Source organism: Anomalospiza imberbis, chromosome 11 (assembly GCF_031753505.1).
Source record: "Anomalospiza imberbis isolate Cuckoo-Finch-1a 21T00152 chromosome 11, ASM3175350v1, whole genome shotgun sequence".
Lineage (NCBI taxonomy): Eukaryota > Metazoa > Chordata > Aves > Passeriformes > Viduidae > Anomalospiza > Anomalospiza imberbis.
Window position 1 is genome coordinate 8,052,726 of NC_089691.1, and position 25,626 is coordinate 8,078,351.

General features: G+C 48.5%; 1 long non-coding RNA gene across 2 annotated transcripts in view; it reads right to left on the bottom strand.

Moving 5' to 3' along the window:
• LOC137480577 (uncharacterized) overlaps window positions 1–25,626 on the bottom strand; it is a 64,210-nt gene that overhangs the window by 26,191 nt on the left and 12,393 nt on the right. The window contains exons 2-3 of one of the 2 annotated variants that reach the window (XR_011002978.1): window positions 9,059–9,192; window positions 6,079–6,172 (exon numbers count right to left, since the gene is read on the bottom strand). This is a non-coding gene — a long non-coding RNA (uncharacterized lncRNA). Of the gene's footprint in view, window positions 1–5,008; window positions 5,182–6,078; window positions 6,173–9,058; window positions 9,193–25,626 lie in introns of those variants that run through there. The other variant, XR_011002979.1, reaches the window with a different exon arrangement.

Sequence of the window (25,626 nt, forward strand, 5' to 3'; positions counted from 1 at the left end):
CCAGTTGTCAGCTGGCCCCACTTTGCAGCTATGCCAGTTTTGGCTAATTTGCCCAAGAACCAGTGTGGCACAAGGAGCTCTGCCCTGGGCAAGGGTAAGAAACCAGCCACCCTTGATGGTTTTTTGGGGTCCCCATATACTAGCAAGCCTCCAAAGATGCCCTTCCAAGCCCCTGGGAATCCCCACCTGCCCCTGTTTCCCTATGATAACCTGCCCAGGGGGAGGTGACCTTGCTGGCTGGACTGATGCTGTCACCACTCTATTTTGTGGGCTCGGTGGCTCCCTTTTCCAGCCAGCATTAAAGCCAGCCAGCCACTGACTCCACAGCAGAGGATCCCAGAGGACAGGCAGGAACTGTTCATCCGGAGAGAGAGATCATTTTTAAAGGGAAATCCTGCTCACTTCCCAAAATGAGGTAGGTTTTTACCAGCACACAGCCCCAGTCAAACGCACTTGTGGCACCAAATGCCTCACTAAAAGAAAAAGACTTGCTCTGTGGAACAGAGCTGTGGTTTTCAAAGCTAACAGGGAGAAAGGGCACTGTAAATACCTGGAGGAAGCGTGGGCACAGCTTATTAATAGACACTTGCTGTGAGACGTTAGGCTGTATGACAAGGCTTTCAGTGTCCTCCTGATGTCCTCGGATGCCCTGTTCTGCACTGAGCTGGGCTCTGGAAGCAGGCAGCACAGCCTTCAGACCTGCTCACTTAGATGGAGCACAAAAGATGGGTTAATGAAGCTCATACCAGTGCTTTCATTGCTTGAGAATTCACCACCTGTGTTCAGCTGCTTGGGAGAAGCTCCTGTCCCCAGCTCCTGTAAAGGATCCAGCCAAGGATTTTGATGGACACAGATGAGGGCCTGAGGAAGGCAGGCAAGAATGCCAAGAAGGGTCATTTCCCAAAAACCTGAATCGCAGGGGTTTAACATTTCCTGAACTGGCAGAAGGAGCTGATTTTGTTATCTTTATGCTCCAGCTCATCCAGTCACTCCCCAAAAGGCTGCATAAAGTATTTGCTCTCTGGTTTCTCTCTTGTACCACTGTCAAGACAGCTCCTGAGTTTAGAATCAAAAGCCACTTCTGATATTTAGGGCTATTATGAGCTGGGTTTATATATTCCTGCTTGCAAAGCCTTCTCTAACACAGGGTGCCTGTATCCTTTCCCAAAGAAAGCCATAACAGAAAATTACCAGCCCCTGCGGGTGATAGAACAGTGACCCTGCACTGCCACACTACAGGAATCTCAGCAGGGTCACACAGGTTTTATTTCTTGTTTCCAGATACAGACTCTTCTAATCAAGCAGAGTAACAGACAGATAGACTGCTTTTGGAGAGAACTGGCTATTTGCCTAGGGAGAAAGGGAAAAGAGTCCTCAAACAGCCCTGCTGCCCCAGGTGATGGTGGGCACAGCAGGTCCCTGGGCAGTTAGGGACTTTTACCTTCACACTCCTGGACTATTTCAGCTTTTCTTCTCCCAGCTTGTTGATTGCTCAGGCCCAAAGATGCACAGACTCATGTTATTAAATGGCTCTTTCTGTTGACATTTTTATTTTTAGGTAATATCATTGAAGCATTCACCACTGCTGCTTAGAGGTAATGGAAAGAGAGGTGAGCTCCAGGTTCTGGGTGATGGGGACCTGGAGGCAGGCAGCCAGGCTGGGCTGGGATGTGGCCTGGTTTCCCTGCTGTGTTTACAGTCCATGCCCTGAGCAGGGATGTGACTGAGTTGTAGCACTGTCCTCAGCAGCTGCTGGCCACGCTGACCCCTCCCCAAAAGGTTAAAAGCATGTGTGAGCTGAAGACAGGCTGGGATCAGTGGCAGCCAGCTCAAACAGAACTTCACCCAAAGAGACTGCTGAGCACCCAGGGGTGCTGCCTTGCCCAGGATGCTGACCTGAGGGGATATCCATGGACAGCCTCTCCCCTTTGCATTGCTGGGCTGGGGGACAGGAGACAATCTGTGTTTTTTCCTCAAGGTTGCTTTTGTGGCTTCACACTGAATCCCTCCCCTCTTTATGGCAGGCAGGCTGAGGAGAAGAATATCCTGAGAGAGGAGTTACTCCAAACTGAACAAACACTTTGCAAAATACGTTCCTCTGACACCTGCTCAGCAGTGGGGAAGTGCTGGTGGGATGTGAGCTGGATTGTCACCCTCATCCCTTCCTGTCCTTCCCTGGTGTGGGGCTGGGCTGGCTCCCTCACACCCTGACACACTCTGGTGCTGCTGGGAGCACTGGTGAATGTGTTCCTTGCCTGATTTCAGTGACAAGACCTGGTAACCCATGGAGCTGCAGCCCTGCCCTGGGACAGCCACAGCAGCCACCTGGCAGAAGCCATGCAGGACCTGGCAGTAAATGAAACCCTCCCAAGCAGCAGCATCGGGGGCACAGAGGCTCAGCTAAATTTCTTCCTGCCTTCTGTCTGTCCCATATTGCAAGGCAAACATCGGGAGCAGTGCTGGCATGTCACCCTCTGGGTGCTGACTGCAGTGCTGTCACTCCTGGGCTTTGCCCTCACCCTGGGGGCTCCCCTGGGCCATCTGCCCTGCCCACTGTGCCTGGCACAGGCAGCGAGGCGCTGCCCAGCAGCCCAGCAGCCACCGTTCAGGAGGAACCACCAGGTGGCAGAGGGCTGGAGAGGGAAAGCATGTCTTTTGGAGAGGATTTTGCATTTGGTAAGCTTGGGCAAGTTTTAAATAACTCCAGTGTTGTCCTTTGAAGTAATCGGTGGAATATTTCAGAAGTCTCTGTCAGAAAACCAAGTGTGCCACCAAAACACTAGTGTGGGGGGGAAAAAACCCTAGAAAATGTTAGATCAAAGTGATCATATTCTCTCACTGATTTTCACGTGGGTGGCATCACAAGCCTAGACACCATCACAGGCCTGCAGCTGAACACATGCAGGCACACACTGATTGATAACTAATGTGTCCTTTTCCCAAGACTTCGCCAGTATCAAAGCACTCATATCCCTCTGCAAAATCATTTTCCAAAGCACTGGCTCTGGCCTGTGAGGGGCTGCTGAGCAGCCTGTCCCCTGAGCAGAGGGTGCTGGCAGGGTGCTGCCACAATTGCCCCGTTGTGCCAAGCGGGGAGCGCCGGGTGCAGCGGGAGCACTTGACCACAAAGACCGGAGCTGTGCTTAATAGAGCTCTTGTAGTGCTCGCCTGCTAAGAGCCTTAACTTCTTACTGCATCTTGCCAGGGTTTAGGCAAAGCAGGGCTCCCAGCAGGGTGCTGGATTGATTTCCTTTCCCGTGAAAATAGACTTATGACTTTGTATTTGTTCCTTGTCCCCAAATCCCATTTTTTTTCCAGGTAGAGGGGAGAGGAGTTTGATGGATTATAATTAAGAAGGTGTTGTTCTGAACAAGGAAGGGGCAGGAAGGTTAATGCAGCATGTGGCTGAATTGCCTGAGGAAGAGATGTTTTAATGGGAAAAGGCTTGTGAGAGGAGAGCTTTAGGACTCTTCTTCCCTGCATAGCAGGTGGGTATTTACAGGCACTCTCCAGTTGAGTTTATTTTGGCTGTAGGTGGACATTGGACTTCTCACTCTGCAGTGATGCTCAGCAGCAGTAACTGTGACAGGAGAGGGCGATTGGTACTGCTTGTGTTAGGAAGCCCCATTGCAGGGCCATCAGGAAGGAGCTGCTCATGAGACCACAGAACTCAGGTATAAAATAAAATATAAGTAACTGCTAATATATAATATAACCCTTCCCAGGCCTCCAGCACCATTCACCCCAGAGCCCTGTACAAACAGTAATTAAAACTTCCCAGCCCCCAGCTTTGCTAGCAGTGCTGAATTCATTTTCCAGTGTGGGAAAATAAGCCTTTTATGATTAAGAGAGACAACACAATTTTAACAGCAGGAGAGGTTACTGATGGCACACAAGCTGGGGTGTGAGCCTTGGTCCTTGCCTGGCAACAGGAGGCTTTTCAAGGCAAGAACGAGGGGCTGATCTCTTCTCCATCATGGACATTATGGATATCTATCACTGCAGTGGGCAGCACAAGACTGCCAGCTCCATGCATTCAGTCCCAGTGGCTACAGTCCAGCTTGCTTTGCAGAGGTAAAGGCTGAAGGGAAGCCAAGGCCACAGGGGAATATGGCTGGAGATGCCTGTGACAAGCCTTTTGTCCAGTTATTCCCCCTGGAGTATCCATCTGCCTTATCAAGCACTGTCAGTGTCAGTGTGCCCCCCTCCTGACCACGTGTCTGATCTCCATGAGAAATGCGATACCAGAAACATCCTGCAAGAAGGAAAGGAATGCCCGAACATGCAAGAGCATGGCTTAGTTCAGAGCTTGTATTGCAGACCAGAAACACTGGCCCTTTGCTTTTGAGTTAACACAGTAACCAGTCCAACATCAAAGAGCCTGTCCCTCTCCTGGCCCCTGCCTGCTCCAGGCTCTCAGGGCGCCCTTGGAGAAAAATCTTGCACCGTTGGGTGTGGACACAGCTCTTGGGTTCAGTATGAGCCCATAGGAGCTATTCAACAACGTGTGCTGCATTCAGGGCTTCCTGGAGCCCTTGGCCAGCATTCCCTTCCCATGGTTTATGTGCTGTCTCCAGTGCCCACCCAGGCAGTGCCTGCTCCCTTCCCCTCCAACCCAACACTGCCTTGCAGACTGGCCAGCCAAATCCCCCTCTGCTCTTAACAGCTTTGTGAATCCTGAAGGACCATTTGGGAGGAAAAAAGCAATTTTAACTCAAGAAGCAGATTATCTCCCTGCTCTGCCTCTGGCCCACCAGGGGCTGACACTGGGCTGCCTGGAAACCCCAGGCCTTGGTGAGAGGTCCCATGGCAGAGAGGAAGGGCCCAAACAAGCAGAAATTTCAGCCTCCTGTCACTGTTGGGCTGTTTCCAGACACATGCCAGCACCACCTGTGTCTGTGTCACTCCAGGGAGTGCTGCTGCAGTCTCCAGCAGCTGGAGAAGTGCTTGTGGAGCCATCAGTGCTGCGCTGAGGGTTATTCAGCTCTTGGCAATGGATTCTCCGTACCTGCCGTTATTTCCAGCCCTGAGTCAAGAGAAAGGGAATGATCTGGCTTGAAGGGCTTTGGTGAATCCTGTGGTTCTGCAGCTGAGCTCTGCAGAGCTGGGCACTCACTGTGTTTCTCTCGTCATCCCTGCAGGTTGATCCCCATGGAGAATGGGGATCCGGTTTAGGCTCGCCGTGTTTCGTGTGTGAAAGGGACAGTCTTCTGTAAAGGAAAAAGAGAGGCCTGGAAATTTGCTGTTTCCATTCCTCAGGGCTAGCTTAGTTGTTGGAAATCAGTGCAACCATGAAGAAAGCAGCCCATGGGACTCTGCTCAGAGTGACTAATTCCTATTAAATACATAGGAAGAGAAGCAGCAGCACTGCAACAGGGAGTGTTCCCTGTGGACAATGTGATTTCAAATTAATTTCTCCATGGAGGGGTTCTCCCACTTGCCCAGCAGGCCTTGTGGAGGCCAGGAAGGCTCAGAGAGGGGACTGCCCTGCACCAGCAGTTCCACAGTCCCCACTCCATCACCTTTCTAGGACTCAAAATTTCTGCTTTTCTCTCTGAGCCAGAAGGATGCCAAGCTACAACTACTGAAATCCTTCAGACCCTGCTCTTTCTCTATCCCTGCTCTGGCCTGAAAGGTGATTTCTCAGCTCAAGATGCACCATCAGAGCAATTACTGTGCTCACAGCAAGCTCCACTGCCTGGCACAGCTGTGCCTGCACAGCCCCACCACCCACTGCAGCAGAGCTGGTGGTAAAGGCTGGGCTGAGCTGGAGCTGGCAGGGCACGAAGTTTCTGCTTTGATGGCACCCTCTGTTTCTGACCTGGATAGGCTCTAGAATTGTAACAAAGCCACAGGTAAACAGGAATGTCATTTCAATAAAGCTGGATTAATCAGAAATGATTTCCCAGATGGCAGCAGCAGATGGAGGAGAGCCCACCCTCACCGAGGGTCACTTCTGCCAGGCCAGAAGGTAGCACAGGGCTGAACAAGAGCATTTGTCTGAACTAATGAGCCACAGAGACATTTGAAAGGAAGTTTCCTTTGGAGCAAAAAGGGCAGGTCTCTGCTTTCACTCACCATCCGCCTGTGGCAGCTCTTTCCTCCTCTTGGCACACAGTTCTCATCCCCCAGCTGACATCCCACGGCAGCAAACACTAATCACATCCTCCTCCTAAGAGGAGATAACAGGGAAAGAGGCTTGGCAGGACAAGAGACCTCCCAGCAGCCCCTGCAAAGCCAGTCTCTTGGCCTGGGGTCCCCCCGGTGCAAATCCCTGTGGTTCTTGTTTCCTGAGCTGGGACAAAGTGGGCACCACAGCTTTAGCCGATGTTGGTTAGAAAATAACCGTGAGAAAGGAATAAACCAATTAATTGCTGACCCACTGACAGCCAACACCTCTCCCCCACCTCCCCCTGCACAATAAAGCCTGTCTCCTCAGCTCAAGCAGATTTAGGGTTGCTGCAAAGAGCCTAGAGAAGGAAAAAAAAAAACCTTTCCCACTCCAGCTAATAATATTTCCAGATAATCTGTTTGAGGCAGCACCCTCTGCGAACCAGGAAAGCCTTTAAGAGCCGTTAACACCTTTATTCAGACTTCCTCATCCTCCCCCAGACAAGCTGTGATTAATTATCCAATCCAGCCCGATCCCCCTGGGAAACAGCTCTGGGCCTGGGCATTCATCCGAGGATTTGCAGGGTCCCTCTGTGAGAGCAGCTCCTGCTCCTGCCGCTGGCTCCCGATGAGCAGGAAGGGGCTGGTGGGGAACAAACTGCTTCCAGCCCTGCTCTTACCTCAGCAAGGGCAGTGGACGAGGGGAGGGCAGGTTAATGCAGGGTCTTGGCAGCTCTCGTGGCTTTTTCTTTGGCTGGTGTCCACAGACATCACCAGCTGCACTGTCCCTGGAAGCCCTTCCCTGAGAAGTTGCCCCTGGAATCACAGCCCCTTTGGTTCACACCCGGATTTCACAGCCCTCTTTCCACCTTCACAGCTCTCTGACTCGCCCCGCTTTGAGGATCCTTTCCTACCATTTTGCAGTCCTGCCAAAGGAATTGGGGATGGAGAAGGCAGGGAGGAGAGGGCAATTTTTGCCTCTCAGATTGCTGCTGGGATGCTGTGCCCAAGAGGTGCCCCGTGTAGGCTGCTGCAGACCAATGCAGCTCCTAACACTCATCTTGTACATGCATTGTCCCACCTGTGCAACCTTTACCCACCAAATCCGGGCCCTTTTTCTCTCCCATCCCTATGGCTGCACACAGCCTCCTCAAAGGGAGGATCAGAGCTGCTCCAAGATCACGGTATTGCCAAGCAATTTACTGAACCCAAGAGGGGCACATTCCCCTTGTACCAAATGCCAATCTCCACCCCACTGGGATGACACCAAGTCCATGTTTGTTCACCACAGCCCTTAATCCGTGGTAGCTGTAGTCCTTAGGCTGTTTAAGGACTGACATGTTAATGGCCACCCTGCCCCAGCACCCTCTGCTCTGGCAGGGTGCAGACATGGATCCTCTGGGGGTCTGTGGTAGTGTCATGCACATGTTTTAAGACTTTTCTCACTGTACAAAGTCCCTGTAAATCCCCCATTTCCAGGGGAGACTCCCCATCACACCCCAAGACCTGCCCACATGCTTGCTGGGAGGGTGTGGGTGAGGGGGCACTGTGGGGCTGGCATGCCCATGTTGTGCAGCCCTGGAAAACCTGTAATTAAGGAGACACAGCAGCCTTCCTTACAGGCTCTAAGATGAAGTTCCATGGTTTTATGACACTTAAAGGAGTTCCTTTCCATTGGACTCTGTCCAAGAACTCACCCCTGTGCACTGCATGTTGTCTGCTGGTCTATTTATACCTGCCAGGGGCAAAACCTCAGAAATATCCTCATCCACCACCTCAAAGCAGTATCTGCCACCACTGTTTTCTGCCATCCACCTCTAGAAACCTTCAGCCAGGAAATAAAACCAGAGAGCACAGCAGTAGCTCAGGGGTCCCAGATAGTTTTGCAAATGAAAACTGTTGTCCTCTCCTTGTTCTCTTCTCCTCATAAACAGAATAACGCGTTTAGGTAATTTTCAAACAGGAGTACTTAAGGTTCAGCATCTTGTGTGCTCTTTGACAAGGAGCCAGAGAAAGAGTGAGGAGAAAGAGAGAACATTTCTGCCAGATGGGTGCCAGCTCCCCCAGGATGCTTCACAGCCCCAGGTGCTGGTTTGCATCACACCTACACACTCTGCCTCTGGGCTGGGCTTGGTTTCAACACTCCCTTTATTTTTAGCCACACTTTCAAGAAAGGGGAAAAGAAAAATCTCAGAACCTCTGCAGCTTCCTGAAGCCCTTGAGAAAGAGAAAGCTGAGAAGTAAGCAGGCAGCTGGAAGGGTCATAGTCCAAGTGCTGGAGAAGTGCAGTCCAGTATGGCCATGCTCTGGTTCTGCCCATGGTGAGGGCACAGGGGTTACTCCTGTGTGTTACTGCTCCTGCATCCATCCCAATGGCAACCTGTGCTGCAGCTCCAGCCCTTTGCACATGGGTCTAGCCACCACTGGGGCAGGAGATGGGAGTTAAAAACAGGTGCTGCAGGAAGTGCTTTGGGTGATTTAGTAAGTAGCACCTTCCCTCTAGGTTTGCAGCATGATGAAACTGCTCAGGGGGGAATTCTGGGCTCTCTGCTGCTGCAGGAGTTGCATTTTAATGACATCCCAAGCTCGCCACTTGCGGTCACCCAAGATCCCACTTCTTGCAAGGGTGGAGGTGTTAGCTCCAGTGTCCTGAGCAGGCTCCAGTCTCCCATAATTCTGCACTGCTGAGCCAAGAGCTGCAGGAATTTCCACTGGACACACTATTCCTTACTCTTTTTTCCTGCTGTGACTACTGAGCAGTTTTCCCAGGTGCCAGAAAACAGCAATTACCAAGGCATTTCAAATTCAAACACTCCCCATTGCCTTGAAAGGGACAGTCCTGTTTTGTCCCATGATTTCTCTCTAGGATCCACCAAGCCCAGGGTCTGCTTCACTTGGCTGGTGTAATTCTCTGCTCAGCTGTTGGCTTTGCTCTCCTCCAACTCACCCTGGGCTGTGAAGGTCACGGACATCTCCAGCTTTGGCTGAGCTGGTGCATCACAGCAGCCTCCATCTGCCCTGCTCTCCATCACCACCCAGGAAGGTATCAACTGCACCTTGGACCTTGACAGGAGATGCCAGCTGCTACCAGAAAAGGAATAATCGATTATGAGACTGACATTAACGAAATATGAGATTGTGACTTGGGACAGACTAAAGCCATAGAAAGAATTTTAAATAATTCACCATCCTGAAAGTAAAGCATATTACTGGGAACGACATTCAGGTCCTTTCCCAGTGGCATTAAGTTCTATGTAACCAGAGCTGATACCGTGAGATGAGAGCAAAATGAGACTACTGCTGGGTAGGGAATCTTGGCATTTCAAAACAGATTTGAAAATCACGGTTTTCCCCCCGCCCCTCCCACCAAAATTATTTACAAACATTAAGATATTCTGTTTTGGTAGTATTGCCTACAAGACAACTAAATCCAAAATAAAATAAAAACACAAAATGCTGAAACAAATTGCAAGTCCCTGAGATGTGTGCTGGCAAAATATTCATCCAAATCACTGCCTTCTGCAAAAATGCTTCTATTTTAGCAAACCCACAGTTTTCCGGGGGTAGACTGATCCACCAGAGACTTCTGAACCCGCAGCAAGTGGCAACGGAGGCTGAAGAGAGACACTGTGTGGGAGGCAACATTTAAAATGTCGCCGTTTTGCTTTTCACTTGAAACCAATCCAAGGGCCGTGGGGGAGCGTTCCAGAGCAGGATTTGGGCTTTGGCTGTCTGGAAAAGTTGCTGCCAGTGCCTGGGCAGAGTGTGGGCTCACCCAGAAAAGCCCTGCTCATCCACAAACAACCCTGGAAGGGGGAATGTTACCCGGGCAATTATTTTAAATTTATTTTGGCAATTAAATGCAATTGTGCTCACACAGCAGATGTATCTGTGTTGGGTAAGCCAAGCTTAGCACACGAGGCTGTTGGGAATGTTGGGCTGGTGGCACCCACCTGAGCTGCTGTGCTACTGGGGGACAGCAGGAAGGGACTGCCACAGACAGGCAAGGGGCATTTCATTATCTTCATAATTCATATTTTGACAGAGGCAGCTCTTCATAGGGGAAAAGTGTTTCCCTTGGGTTGTGGGGTAGGAGGGCATGAAGGATGCACAAATGGCAGGGGTTTGGCAGCTCTGACCCTGCACACACACTGTGGGGCTGGGTTGCAGTCACGGGTCAGGCCCAGCCATGCCTCCTCTGGGATGGCAGAACCTTTCCAGGCTTCTTGGGAGACCATGTGGGCTTCTGAGTGCCTGTGGACACCTTGCAACAACAGCCCCAAGCAAAATTCAGACTCAGTTCCTTTCCTCGATGTTGAAATTGCTGCACAAATCCCAGTGGGATTCCTGAGGTGTGAGAACACTTGAGGGACAGCAATCCCTCCTGCTCCTGCCAGGCCAGGAGATCCTGCTGCTCCCAGGGATGCTCTAAACAAGCCTGGTGAGGAAAGACCTGTGAGAGAAACACCTTCTTGTGGTTTCACCTTAAAAGGTCAGTTCTGTTTCTTGTCATGCAAAGTGCTCAGAACCTGCCACAGGTGATTAAACGTCCGGGAGTTATCAGATCACACACGGATAATCCTGCCTGTACCTGGCAACGTGATTCATTGTGATTCATAAATTCCTGTGGTGTTATGGTTCCCAAATGGACTCAGCATGCTGCAAACTCCTCCACAGTTAGCAACAGAAAACCACCAGGGGCTGACACAGGCAGCACAGGAGACCCCGAGGCTGATGCCCATGTACTCATTAAGGGGCCTCCTTAATTTTAAGGACAAAACAGGGTTCCTTGCACCTTTTCCACCAGGGTGCTGTGAGATGCATGAGCACATGCAGGAGGTGGCAGGGGACAGAGCAGTGACATGTGGGGGGTGAGGGGAGGCAGCCTAGAAGGGGGCACATAGGAAGGAGATGTTATTGGCTGTTTGGGAAGGGAGAAAGGGCAGAGAGAACTGAGGTTTGTCTCCTCTATCTCCACAGCAGTTGCCTCTGGGCTAGGGGTGAATCACAACAGAGAGTTTGATTAGAGAGAGCTTGATTTGAGAAGTGGATGCAATTAAAACCTTGGATCCTCAGGGTCAGATTTAGTAGCTTCATTAAACTGAATCAACTCCTGCCTCACTGTGGGCCATGGAGGGGCTGTTTCTGCTCCTCTACTTTCTTTGAACTGCTCTTGCTGCAGCTCCTCAGGTCGAGGCAAAATCCAGCTGAGCTGCTGGGGATGAACAGGAACAGGGTCTGTCTCCCTGAGCATCAAAATGGGAGCACAGAACAGGCCTGAGAAAAGATGAGCTAATCCAGGGATGGAAAATCCTTCAAAGACTATTAAATAGAAAGGCAAAAATGATGCCTCAGGAAGATCCTGAGTGCAAACTTGTGTGTGGGCAGCACATATGCAGGAGACTTGAGGAGTTCCTGTGTCACCTTTTTCCAGAGACATCTGCTCTGGCTACTTTGCAAGAGAAGAAAAGGAGCTGGTTGGACTCTGGATCTGATTCCAAGTGGTTCTTAGCTGAGATGAGGTGAATAACTGCCTGTGCATGTGGCTGGATCTCTGGAGAGAGTTGCAGTCATCCTGTGTGCTCTGATAAGTGACAAACATCAGCTTTGCCCCAGGCAGCAGTTTTGGGTCCTCAGTGGGAAGAACTGGAAGCTCTGGGCTCAGGAGCAGCCACTGCTTCCCAAAACTCACCTGCCACTGACTCACAGACCCCTCAGGCCGGACCCAGGACTGACCCCAATAGAGAAGCTGGGGAGATGAAAGCCTCATGGCCATCCATCCTGAGGTCATGAAAATTTTGCTGCTGAGATGCACTGGTGTCACCAAGTTCACAGGTATAAAACCCCATTAAATATTTCATTCTCATCAATTGCTTGCTCTAAGTACCTTCTGAGGAATTCATGGCAACATTTTCTATTTGACACAGAGATACTTTCAATTATGAAAGATGGCTAAAAATAAAAGGAAATTATACTGTTCAGACATCTCTGGAGGTGGAGACAGGAGAGGAAACAGTCAAGGAGAGCCAGGGAAGAAATTTTTGTTAGAAGTAGAGAAAGGCTACTTATTTTTACAGACAGAAATGTCAGGAGGCAGCCTGACTTGAGAATCTGGAATCTGTCACTCACCTTCTCTGTTAATAATTTGACCTCAAATACTTAGGTTCTGAGCCAGAGAACTGGAGTTAAGAGTCATGTCAGTCTCTTTCTCTGGTTGCAGGGGGTTTGATCACTCTCTGAAAATTCCCAGCTGTAGACTTTTTTTTTTTTTTAATGCAGGACTCTAGCCTGTGACACTGAGACTCTTTTTGTGCTTTCCTTTTAATGTGAGAAGCTTGGGCTGATAACCTGAGGCATCTTGTAGGCTAACTAAGTCCATAGGATTTTCTGGTGCTGATAAAACATTTACATTTTGTAGCAAAAATGACCTGTCTGAGAGCAGGGCTTGAATCATCAATCCTTTATGAATCAGCCCTTTGAGATAAGAGATTTATTCCTCTGACACCCATAACAAGTTGTTTAGCTTTTCCTACAGACCACTGTCAGAGGGACATGGCTGAGCTGCAGTCACCATCTCTCTGTACATTTTTAAAGTTAAGTTACTAACTGAACAAATATAAAACATACTGAGAGTTTTTGGTCTGCTCTGGCATTGAGTAGAATGTGTCTTGCACTCCATACATGTGACCAGGGAAAGGGGAGGCAGCTGGAAAATACAATGCTGAAGCTGTAAACGATTTGGTGTTTGTTATCTCTTGTTTCTCTACATAGCAAATCAAAATCACTAGAAATAATATTAAAATTACGACAAAAGGGCACAGTTTTGTTCTGTGGATGGGAGCTGAAAAGTCTCTAGACCTTTCTTTACTCCACAGCACCAGTTTTTAGTGATGCCTTTAGCAAAGTGCTGTGCTCTCATTGATTTGGGCTGTGTTCTCTGAGCCACCTGCTCTAATTTTAAGTGATCAGGGGCTTAATTACCTACACTCTTCCTTGTATTTTGAGCAACCATTTTAAGTTAAAAATACCAGGCGTGTTCCGTGGTTTAGGAGAGCATTCCTGTGCTATTCCAAATAGAAAATCATCTTCAGTACAGTGCATTTTCTGCAAAATCACCACTGAAGAGTGAAATGGTCCAGTCAGTCCCCGGTACAACTTATTCTAATGGCAGATGTGTTGAGCCCTGGGAGTTCAAGGTGCTCCTGCACACACCTAGGCCCACAGACCTGGTGTGAAATGTAGATAATCGGTGCTTTATTTCTAAACAGCTGCACTCAACCGTTTTTTAGGGGTAAAAAACTGTTCTCTGTTAGCCAGCAGGATTGACCTGCCTGCTGCCACACTTCAATGGATCACAGGGGAAGATTGCAGAGTGATTTTGAGGTAGACATCTTCCCACTGCACACAAAGGCTTTCCACCAGGACTCTCCCATGCCCAAGAGGGCTCCCTGCTTGTGGGGCTCCCTGCCCTCGTGAGCAGCCCAGGGCAGAACAATTGTCCTGGAGGGGAAGAGATAACAGGAACCACAATGAAGCTGGATACCAAGGGAGAGGTGTTCTGCTGGAGCTGTGGTGCAGCTGAGCTTCAGAGGACAGGCAAGGATCCAGACCTCCCATGAAGAGATTATTTCCCAGTACTTTTTCTGGTTTCTCCCTCCCCCCTAAATGTGTCACTTTTCTGCCAAATCTAAGGAATAACTTATCAAATGAAAATGCTTCATCCATAGTCATAAAATGACAGGTACAAAGTACAATTACCCAGTAATCATGGAAAAAACCTCTGCCAGAGGAAATGACCCAGCATGGCACACAGTCTCCTGGGGAGTTCTGCACATTCCCATCCTCTCTCTGCTTTCCCCTCTCTCTTTCCATTGACCTTATTGCCAATGAGACGAGGCAACTGTAACGCCACCAAAGGCACTTTTACTAACTCTGCAAAGCTCCTAAGCACCTAAAAGGATCAGAGATGTCTCTGGATGCACTTTGGGATGGAGAGCATGAGGGAGCAGGCCCCCCATCAGGAGTCTTGCCAGTGTCAGGACAGCCTGGCAAGGGAATGGTGCAAAAATCACCTGGTGCAAGCAAGTCCTTGGAAGGGTTTGTGTTGTATGAGTAGGAGAAGATTTGCTGAACCTTCTGGAGAGGCAGCCCAGTGGTGATGTAGCTCTTGCAGAGCTGTATCTGTACCCTGGGACAGACACAGGAGCTCAGAGGACCCACCACACAGAGAACAAGGGCTGATGCTAACAGGTGAGCAAAGGCTGCAGGTAAAACCTTGGCCTGAGAGGGAAAAAAGGCCTTTGTGTCACGAGCAGTCCCCAAAGAGCATCCCTTAGGAGAATGCAGCCAGCAAGAAGAAATCGCCATTCATGCTTTTTAGAGATGTTCAATGTATTAGGAATTCAATTAAGAAAATGTTCCACTGCAGGAAGCTCAAAAATTAAGATTATCATTATTGTAGAGGAAGGAAACATTTTTAATGCATTAATTTTTTTTTAAATTGCATCCCTACTGACAATGAACTTTTCCTTGCAGCACCCAGGCCAGTAAAGGAGAGAAGTTTTCTTTAGCAATGGGGAGCAGCAGCAAGAAGGTTACAAAAAGGGTTTTCTGTGGGATGCAGAGCATTGGAGAATGCCAGACTGGAAAATGGGCCCTGAGCTGTTGTGTAGAGGAGATAACTGGAGTGGATCCTTGATTTTACCTGTAACTTCCTCTACATCTTTCCACTTCAGGAGCCTGACCTACATGGAGGCAACATATGTGGCCACCATTGACTCAAAAAAGGCTGTAAACCCAAAGAAAAAGGTGTTTCTGTGAACTTCCCTCATATCCCCAGACCAGGGATTTACTGCCTACATGTCTTTTTGTGTTATAGTTGCATAGTGCCAATACCCCTGATCCAAGGAACGGGTGGGTGGGTCCCTGCTGCTGCCTTCATACCCAGGAAATAAAGCAACGATTCAGTTCAAAGCAAAAGGTGTTCCCAAGCACCTCCTCAAAGTAAGTCTGGATGGGGGAGGTGGGTTGGGTTTTTTATTTGCAGGACAAGATATCACATGGAAATCCAAGAATAGAATAAGTTGCAGGGGAGGGAGAGGAGGAGGAGGAAATCTCTGCTTTTGCATTTCTTGTTCCCTTTCCAAACCTTGTGCATGCCACAGTTTTAATTAATAACACTGTCACCCATTCTAGAGTTCAAACACAGGAGTATAAGGAGGATGTATTCCAGGCACTCAGGTACCTGGGGAAAATGAAGCGATGGCTTTATATTTCGAAGCCTCATTGTGGGGCTCCAGCTTTTAATCAAAAGTTGTTCTCTGCCAGGAATTATCTGAACCATTATCTCAGGAGGTCACTTTGAAGCTGGGCTCAAAAATTATTTAAAATGAAAAAAAAAATCAAATACATTGTTTGAAGGCTAAATAAAATAAACAGACACACAAACACAGCCACCAGTAATAACATTTCTCTGTAAGGCTCATTGTCACTTATGTCTCCCACCTGACACATGGCTCTGTGCAGGCACTGTGTTGTCTCCTGGTGATGGCTGCCTGCTTGGTGCATTCCCCTTTGACTTTGTTTTGGAGCAAGGAGCACCTCAGCTGTGTCCTGCCCTCTCCAGGGGTGGCAGCTCTGCTCAATCTCTGCCCCATGTGGTTTGGGTTCCCTGCAGAGCACTGGGCCTCTTTACCTTTCTCTCTGCCACGCTTATGCTGCACATCTCAACACACTTCCCACCTCCATCAGGTAAGAACATCCTCCTTTTTACAGGCTGGGAAAGCAGGAAGAGCACATAGAAATAAGAGCACACAGAAATAAGAGGCAATCTCTGCAGGCCCCACTGACCCCATTAATTTTTGAACAACTCTTTCCCCTTTGGGCAAGTCAAAGAGTAACTAAAACTATCTGCAAATAACTTCTGTGGAGGTAGCGAGTGCCTCATAGGAGGTGCTGATGTGACACATTCAGGCTGTCACTGCTCATCACTTTCCTGCACAGACAGTTTGATGATACTGCTTTCCTTAACTGCACTGAAAATTTAAGTCAGCAGATCAACAGTGCCGTGAAGAATTCACGGGGAAAAGAGACAATATCCACCCACCTAGGAAGGTTGTTCCAGAGACAGATCCTGCAACCAGAGCTCAGATGGTTTGCGAATGAAATGATGGAGAGAAAAAATTCTCTGAAGCTGCTGTTTCCATTTCTATGGGGTTTTAACAGCAGGAAAAACTTGATAGCCCTGCATATCCAGTGGCAGAGGCTGTGGATACTGTTGATTTCCTTCTGGCCATTCACTGAGTGCCAGCTCGGCCTCTAGAGTACCTGGTGAGGACCCAGCTTGTGATGGGAGGGCCACCCCCATCACAGCCCCACCGGCTCCTTCTCCTCCACTGTGTGAAAAATGCATGTGAAAAACTGGTTTTGTTGACCTCACAAAAAATGAGCTTTTTGAAAGCACTGAAGGAAAGAGGAGATATCACCATATCCAAAACACCAGCAGCAGAGAATGGTGTCTGAGCATCAGACTCGGCCTTTCTCCAGACACTCTCAGCTGAACCTGCCTTCCAGCATGTGAAGGTAAAGGCCTCTTTGGTTCAGCAAATTCAGGACTCTTCCTCGGCATCCAGACAAGACACAAACTCATGTCCCAGTCTCCACTATCTCCTTTCCAGAAGCTTCAGAGAGGCTTGGGTGAAGGCATCAGCACAGCTCACGCCGGGGTGAGTTCCTCATCCCAGCCTACAGTGTGCTTTTGGAGAGGGCAGTTTAAAGGATCAGAGGGATGAGTCAGGGGAAGGATCTCACGACACACCAGCACATTTGGTGGCTGAGGAGAAACCTGCTGGTGTAGGAGAGCAGGCCAGCCATAGGGAACTGCTAACAAACAAATCTCCAAATGGATCCAAACATTACAGTGTAGAAATCCAGGGCCACAATCCTCCAAAATCAGTGTATAAGTACGTGCCAAGGACTACATGGAAAGGACTTGGAGAAACCCAAGCTAAAAGCCAGAGGCATGGAAAAAAACATGCACCAGAAGCTACCTCCAGGACAGGCACAGATGGGTCCAGGAGGGTCTCTGATAGCACAGAGCAGAGAAAGAACAGGCAATGAGAGCCCCATGGGCAGGACATGGCATGTCAGGCTGCCCCAGAACGCTGCAGAGTGGGTCACCAGCATCTCCCTGAGAACAGATGAAATGAGCTTCAAACCAGGCACAGCTGCTGTCCTAATGGAGCTCTAGAAACCCCCTGGGGGGTGTGAGAGCATGAATGCCTCCAAACCAAAACCAAAACCACCCAGGAAATTGTAAAAGGCAAAGCCTGGCTGTGGGAGCAGAGGGTGCCTGAGAAGGTCTGTTTTGTGAATCACTGTACACTGCTTCAATTGCCTTCCCCTCAAAATCACATTCTCACTGCAGTTATGTGGACAAAGCCAGTCCACAAGGACCCAGAATTTAAAATCCTGATGAAAGCCCTCGTTTGCTTCCAAGGAGCAGAGAAACCAGAAAAAGCACAGTGCAGTCAAATGCAAAAGCATTTGCTCTTTCAACACCTACGAGCACATTTTTCTTTTTATGATCCATTTGGAAAACAGTGTCTTCTGCAAAGAACAAAAATAATCCTCCCGTCAGGCACCCCGAGGCATGGCAGTGGTCCCAGAAGCAAATCACCAGCTCCAGATCTGCGTGACGCTGGGGAGCTTAATGAGGGTGGCATGTTCTGCCACGCACAGGACACACCTTTGGAGAGCGCGCTGAGGCAACAGCCCCGCTCAGCGCTGGCAGCTGCAGCTCAGCTCTGCCTGATCCCACTTGCTTCAACCCTGACAGCGCTGCCAGCCCCCCATGCCCACTGTGCTGGGGAGCGCTTGAGAAACCCTCCTAAAACACAGCTTTTCCTTTTTTTGGCACTGCCAGATGAGTCTCCAGTACACCCCGGTCCCTGCCTTGAGGCTGTTGTTCTGAACAGCCTCCAGTATTTCCTCCAGTGCCTGCAAACTGGTAGAAACTGAGGGTGTATTTTGGGGTGCCCTTGAAGGGTTTCAAAGTCTAGAGATCATGTAAACATGAAATAAGTGTGATTCGTTTGGGGCTGGGGGGGGCATTGCTGCCAAGGCAGCCAGGCAGAAGTGTGGCTTCACATATGAATTGGGATCCCATTTGCATTAGATTAAAGCAAGAAAAAATTGCCAGCAAAGTGGGATTAAGAATATTTATGGATCCTATTGGCTTGATGTATGTGTCTCCCAAGTGATGGAAACTGAGTACAAAATTGAGAAACTTCAGCAATCTGTGGGGGAAAGGAGACAGACAGCAGTGACTTTTTAATGCTTCATACAGTTTTTTTTTCCGTGAATTTGGTGCTCACAGAGAGCAATTATAATAAAAGGTTTGAAAAAGAAGGTGAATATAGCAATGTTTTGTCTTTCTAGAAAGACCAATCCATCTTAAGATCTCAAAGCACTTTTCAAACTCAAGGTGATCTTAACTGCATTAGGGCAAGAGCTATGAGTAAAATTCTGTCAATACCAAACCCTTCACAGATGCAATGACATCGGTGACTTCTACCTGCCCTTCAGGTGCTCTGGACATTGAGAACACTCTGCTTCTCTTCTCAGTTCAAAAACCTGTAGGCACAGAGCTTGAATTTCTAACCCCCAGTACTTCCCAAGCCCTCTCGAGCAGAGAGTGCACCGTGGTACGGAGCTGAGAGGAGTGAGCATGGAGAAGGATTTGAGCACAAGCTGTAGGGGGTAGGGGCTAAATGATTTTTACACAGAATGGCCACAGGAAAAAATCCAAACCATTAAAGAACAGGTGTCTTTAATGACTTCACAGTTGCAGAGGAAACAATAAAGAGAGTCTGCAATGCAAAAGAAAAACCTAACAGAAAACTGGACAGGCAGAGATGCAACCTGGGTGTTCTTGATCCAGCTAATTACCTACTTGATTAATTTGTATTGCTCTCTTTCTTTGAGAGTGGTTTACTGTGGTTCAACACCAGCCTTTTCTTGATCAACTTTAAATAATTCAAGATGAGCCTGATTAAAAATTTACTGGATGTCTGTACATCATTATTATAACCAATGTAACCCCTCCTCCTTTTCTACTGGTGGAGCTACGTGCATTGGCAGTCCTGTAAAAACTGAGTTAATACTGCAGCATGAAGCACTTTCAAAGGAGACCTGCACACCTTCCTATTTCCAGGAGTGCCCAAAGCTGTATCAGATTTGGCTTTAAAAGCCTCAGTGCTGCTGGTTGGGTTCCTGCATACCAGGGCACATGAGTATTGCTAATTGACTTAGGCAAGCTCCCTCCACAAGCCTCAAAGTGCCTGATTGAATCACACACCCTTTTCATTCACAGCCTGTTTCCCAACACTTTTGGTTTTCCACTGTCCTTAAATGGGGTTCCAAGGGCAGGCATTCTCCCATCACACACCTCAGGGATCAGAGCAGCTGTCTTTCCCTGCATTTCTGAAGCTCAGATGTAGCTCCACCAAACTCCTGTTCCTCCAGACTTTTATCTCCCTATCATACTCCTCTGTAAGCTAAAGCTGGTTCTCAAGGGATGGGTGATCCTTACAACCCACAACCACAAGACCCTTTTAAGCATATTTGGTCCAAACCCACACTTCTAGGTAGGACATCTGCTCTTTCTTGGTTCTGTTTTTGTTTTCTTGTTGCACAGACAATTCCCTGAGCTGCTCCAGCCTTGGGAACAGTGGCAGCTCCTTGTAAACATCTCCAGCACAAGCAGGGGCTGAAGCTGGAGCTGAATCTGCTTGGCCTGAGACCAGATCACAGGAAACAGCAGCCTGCCCTGCAGAGATCATTTCCACCTTTGTTAGTTTTTGGCTCCAGCATCTATTTTGATAGATGCCGAGGTCTGAAGCTGTTAGTAAGGAAATGGAAAAGGGGAATGGCTGTGCTTTAACTCTTGCTTGGCAGCAGCATTAGTTAGCCCATGGTGTAGTTTCCATGCTCTAATGTTGATACATTTAACTAATACAAAAGAAGAAAAAAGGAAAAAAATTCACAACAGCAAAAAAACCCAAAATAACAACAACAAAAAACAAACAATCCCCTCCAAAGAAATGAACAAAAAAAAAAAAAAAACCAGGAACCACTTGCTTAGAAAAAGCCATCACTGAGCCATGTTCCAGGGCTGATCCATGAACATGGAGGGAGGAGACTCACCAAGGCTGGTTGCTCACGGTGCAACTCATTTTTGGGGATTGGGGTAGTTCTGTACCAACACCCCATCCCAGGAACCTTGGCTAATGCATAAGTGCTGAATTTTCAGCCTGGATACCCCTCAGTAAGGGCAGCATGAGCTCCTCTTGCTCCTCTGCAACCCCCACCAAAGGAAAACACAGCCCAAAACACCAGCAAACACAGAGCAGGGAGAGAAGGGCCACAGACCCACATGCTGCACCCCATCAGCTCTGCCAGCTCCCTTCACACCACCCTGGCCCTGCAAAAACACCCTCAGAGCTCTGTGCCCACAGTCAGGCAAAGACACACACATCCTGAATTCCCTCACATCTGCCAGAGAAGTGCAAGGAAGTTCTACAGTCCACAGAACATGATCCTGAGGTACAAGAGGACTCCAAGGGTTAAAGCTGGGCTTTGCTTTTCTGCTGGCATTCCATCAAAAAGCATTCCACCCCCAGCATTTCAAATTACTACAGATAAAGCAGCAACAAAGATGCAAAACTGCTTTAGAAAGTACCTGATAATTTCCTTTTAAACTTCCACTTCAGAGTGAAAAAACCTTCTGCTTTGAAATAAATGGCTCTGGACAGGCAGAGGTGGGGACATACAATGTGTCCTCCTCATAAATTCATGTTTGAACTGAAAAAAGGAAACAAACTTCTGAGGATTTGCAGCCTCAGTAGCTGGGCATATTCCTCCCTCAAGGATCTTTATCTGCTCCTCCTTCATCACAGACATATTGCACAAAAAAACTAAAGAGAAAACAAACTTCCTGATTCAGATAATCATACTGGTGGACCGACATAGTTGCAATTTATTTTGCTCTAAAATTAATCCAGAAAACACTGAAACAAGAGAATGACACCTAGGACCACAAAGTTAAAGAGAAAAACCAGGAAAACATGACTGGAAAGGTACATACAGCAAATTTAATCTAAATTAACTAGAGGTGGGCAGCAAAGTTAAATTAGTTACCACACACTAAATATCTTTGTTGGAGCCTTCTCCAGAATGAATACATGGGTTTGATGCACAGGATGATGTGAGGACTTTCAGCATCAGGACTGAGCCACTGAACTGCCCCTAGTTCCTCTGCAGTTTGTGGGAACTCAGAACCCTTGGTGCTTCAGCTTAAAGGAGCCACAATGTAGAGAAAAAAGCACAGAAAATGTATAGAAAGCCTCAGAGAGGTTGTTCATCTTTGTACCTCAGTGGCTGCTCAGCACAAACACTGAAAAAATAATGGGAAATGATGGCATGGCAATAACAAAGGCAGGAAACCACCTGTTTAGCATCCAGCTTCTGCCCAAGCTAACATGGATGAGAGAGCTAGTGCCTCCTGAAGCAGGTGACCTCACAAAATTGCTGGCCCTGCAGAAAAGTTGTGGCAGGGTCTTGACACCTGTCCCCTGGCCAGCACTTGCCCCACACGTGCCGAGCACAAGGAGGACCCTCTTGCTGCTTGTGGCCTTTGTGGAGACCCAGCAGTGGGGATGAACACTGGCCACTGAGCACTGGAAATGGAGAAGAGCATCTGTCACCCCCAGGAACTTCTGCATCGCTGTCGCCTCCTCAGCATTGCCCTTTCCATCTGCCTCCTAAGCTGCAGCAACACATTCACAAGATGAGAGGTTAGCTGAGCCAAGGCTGGTTGCTCCTGGGGTGTCAGAGACCACCAGGGTGTGGGCAAAACAACCTCCTGTGGGCTTTGTGGTGAGCAGAACCCCAGAGAGGAGTCATCTGCTCAAAACAGCTCGTGTCACATCACCTGTCAGCTGGTGTGGGGCACGGCAGCGCCACGGCCGCTCCACTGAAATAACAGCAATGAAACAATGCAAACAAGAACAGGGCTTAGTCACTTGTTCGAGTCTCATCCCCTTTTGTTTTTACAGATGTGCAGTTCACGGAAATGAGATGATTAGCTCATCAAAGCATCTGTCATCTGAGAGACAAACCAGCTTTTCACAAATGCATCCAAGTGACAAGACCTGTCGGATATGGGCTGCGGGGAATCTCTCTGAGTCTTATTTTTGGATCTATTATAATCAGCCTTACCAGCTTATTAGTTATCTCCAACATATCAATGAGGAAGGAAAAGATAAATACATAAAAACTTATCATGGCAATATGAAAATGGTGGGGTTTTTTCCCTGAAGGAAAAAAATTCTTGCACTTTTACAGCTCTTTCTTTTAACACAAGCTGTACAGCTTGGCCTTTACTCCTGGAAGATTTAAATGAATTGCCAAATTATTTAAATGGAATAATTTTTATTTTTATCTTAAAATTGGGACACCTTAAAATGAATGCATCTGGTGTTCACAGGCTTTGGCAATCAAAGCACAACTACTTGTGTGTTTAACTCTGGACAGGTTGCTTTGCTGCTTTTCCAGATCAGGTGAGAAAGAGTGGCCAGATACTTAAAAGCTCTCGACTGGGGCTGAGGGGATTTGAACAGAGCATCAATCTCCCCCTTGGGCTTTCTGTGCCTGATGACACCCCAGGACATCCCTGTTGTCTGTGCACAACACTTGTGAGCACAGGGGGGTGTTTAGATTCACACTGATGATAGGATTATATTGAATCCTAGAATGGTTTGGGTTGGAAGGGACCTTAAAGGTTATCTAGTTCAGCAAAGAGACATTTAGTGGCCTTCAGGATGCAGCAATGGAGCACAAAGGGATTTTAATTTTTTTTTTTAATTATGAAAGACATAATTGCTGGGGCTGAAAGGGAGATAACTCATTTGTTCTTAGACGTTTGCTGTTAATCATACCACACCTACTATGGCAGCAGTGGCAAGCTGTTGGCTTTGCCTCCTGCCTGGCCCGGTGCCACCCAACCCAGGCTGTGCCATCCCTTCCCCTGTGCCCGCCTGGCGAGAAGCGAGCTCGGAATCACAGCACTGCAAGTCTGCACAGCTCGGGGCACAGCCCAAACCTCACGTGGGCTCTGCAGGCTGGGAGGAAGAGAGCCCAGCCAAAGAGAGATGTAAGAAGTGGAAACAAAGGGAAATGACACAGCCTGGGCATGAAGAGACACGTACAGTTGGCGTGGGGGGGTAAAATGGGTTATAATGTAAAATCAAGCAGTATCTGTCAGTTCTAACTAGCTCCTGACAGCGTGACAGCTCCTTGCAAGCTCAGATATACTGTTTGGCCTCAAACAGCCCCAAGCACAAGACAGTGGAGTGGGAGAGGACTGGGAACTTCAAAGGACTAATCCTTAGCCTTGCTGCCTCACCTGCTAATCACAACACAATATAACATTTTCTGGGAAGTGCAGGCTGGCCTTCCTTTCACCCACTGACATCATAGGGGACATGGCCACTCCAGGCTGCCACAGTTTCATTTTGGCTCATTCTTTGACCAGGTGCAACATTAGCTGCCTCCTGGCGATGGCCATGGCCCTCTAAAACGCCCGTGGTGTGTACCCTGCCCAGACCCTTGCTTACTGCCACACACCCATCCCCTCTGCTCCCCAGAATGCCCCCAGAGCACGGGCTGAGGCTCAGCACTGCTCTCCCCACACTGGGCACTATCTTCTGAAGCAGAGAATACTTGTGTTGGGCACTGCTCATCAGTGTTTAACAAAGCTTTCCAACTCTGCTTTCTGCACTGTGCACCTTTCATCAGTTTTCGGGTGAGCAGTGAAGTCTCTTTTGTGTGACAAGGGATGATGGGAAGAGACTTTGGTAAAGGCAGCTGTACAGCCCACCAGGCCCGAATGGCTTTCCTCCTTCCACCCCTGTTCTCATTCTTTTCTCCTGTTTTCTCTTCACTCCTTTCTCTCCCTAAATCTGAATGTCCTGTGTGCTCCCAGGCAGATCAGGATCAGCAGCGTGGTGGCGAGGAGAAAGCCTCCCTTGTTTGGTGGCTCTTCCCAGCCCTGTGTTCCTGGCAGCTCCTGAGTCACAGGGATTTTCTGTCAGGACCTGCCTGGGGGATGACTCAGTCCAAGCTCAGGGGTATGGGACAGACGTAAGAGCTGTGTGGAGGCCTTGGCAAGTCCCTCCTGATGCCTTCCCCAGGCAGGATGTGGAGCAGGGCACTGCAGGTAGAGGAGCAATACTGCATGGTCACTTTGAGTAGAAGAAACCACTTGTTTGGGTCCCCTCATCCTCCTCCAGCCACAACCAGTGCCAGCCCTGGGCCCAAAGGGACAACTGAGCCTTCCCTGCAAATTAGAGATGCTTAGAGCTTGTGCACAGCAGCACAGCCTGTCCATTCACAACCAAAGGAAGGAAGAAGAAGATATTCATCAGCTCCTACCCAGTTCAGCCCCACCACAGGCTGAGCTGTTTGTAAGAATTTATTACTTGCCTCTTCCCCTTGAAGTCCTAGCTTGGCTGTTCCCTCATGCTTCAACATCTCCTCCCAAGTATATCCTCAGCTTATTCCAGACAAGATGTCAACAAATGCCATCTCCAGGTGGGGACAATGCCCTGAGCTAACAGCTCAACAGATACATCAGACAGATGTGGTGGTAAGCAGAGGAAGAAGGAGAGGCCCACAGGTGGGGGTGATGACCTGAAGATTGTGTGCTAATCACAATAAATGGCAGTCAGGAAAAATCCCATTTTCCTCTCTTTAAACACCTATATGTGATACCAGGAGTTACTTAATAAAGTAACTGAGTGGACTGAAAAATCTACAGTGTTCCACAACTTACTGGACTCCAAGGAGAAGCAAATCAGTAAGAGACTTTACATTTCCAGCATTTTCTAATTTTCCTTTCTGTTCTACCATGAAAAAAAGAACGGAAATATGATGGCAATTGTTGAACATCATGATCCTTCTGTAGAAAACACGACACCGGGCCTGCAGTGACACAAAACCCGAGAATCAGATTATATAATTTTTCATAAATTTGGGAGAGCTGGTCTCCAAGGGTAAATACCAAGTCACTTAGCAGCTCTCCTGCCATAATAGCTTTCAGCTTTCCAATAGAATTTTTCCTGGGTTTCCTCCAAAAACTAATAAGACTAAAGCTTCCTGGAACAAGCTCACTCTGTAGAATTTCCCCCACTCACCACTGGACAGCAGATGTGTGTCTGCAGGGCTAAATGCACTGGGGGATTTTTTCCTTAGCTTAGGTGGTCTGGCCAGAAGTTCCTCCTGGCACTTCCCTTCCTGGGCCTGCCTGCAGCGGGGCTCTTTCCTCAGGCAGCAGTGGTACCCCCAGTCCTGCCTGACCATTCCACTGATCATCAGTGCACCCTGGCCACCCCTCCATGTCACACAACCCACAGCCACCCCTCCGTAAGGCTGCAGTAGAAGTGCAGCCAGCAGTGC